The following is a 677-nucleotide window of genomic DNA, read 5'->3' as shown; positions in this document are numbered from 1 at the left end:
ACTTCCACAATGCTCGAACTAGTTTACAATCCCACCAACAGTGTAAAAGTGTTCCTATTTCTCCACATCCTCTCCAGCACCTGTTGTTTCCTGACTTTTTAGTGATGGCCATTCTAACTGGTGTGAGGTGGTATCTCACTGTGGTTTTGATTTGCATTTCTCTGATGGCCAGTGATGATGAGCATTTTTTCATGTGTTTTTTGGCTGCATAAATGTCTTCTTTTGAGAAGTGTCTGTTCATGTCCTTTGCCCACTTTTTGATGGGGTTGTTTGTTTTTTTCTTGTAAATTTGTTTGAGTTCATTGTAGATTCTGGATATTAGCCCTTTGTCAGATGAGTAGGTTGCAAAAATTTTCTCCCATTCTGTAGGTTGCCTGTTCACTCTGATGGTAGTTTCTTTTGCTGTGCAGAAGCTCTTTAGTTTAATGAGATCCCATTTGTCAATTTTGGCTTTTGTTGCCATTGCTTTTGGTGTTTTAGACATGAAGTCCTTGCCCACGCCTATGTCCTGAATGGTATTGCCTAGGTTTTCTTGTAGGATTTTAATGGTTTTAGGTCTAACATTTTAGTCTTTAATCCATCTTGAATTAATTTTTGTATAAGGTGTAAGGAAGGGATCCAGTTTCAGCTTTCTACATATGGCTAGCCAGTTTTCCCAGCACCATTTATTAAATAGG

Source organism: Hylobates moloch, unplaced genomic scaffold (genome assembly GCF_009828535.3).
Source record: "Hylobates moloch isolate HMO894 unplaced genomic scaffold, HMol_V3 SCAFFOLD_4, whole genome shotgun sequence".
Classification (NCBI taxonomy): Eukaryota; Metazoa; Chordata; class Mammalia; order Primates; family Hylobatidae; genus Hylobates; species Hylobates moloch.
This window is presented reverse-complemented; position numbering follows the sequence as displayed.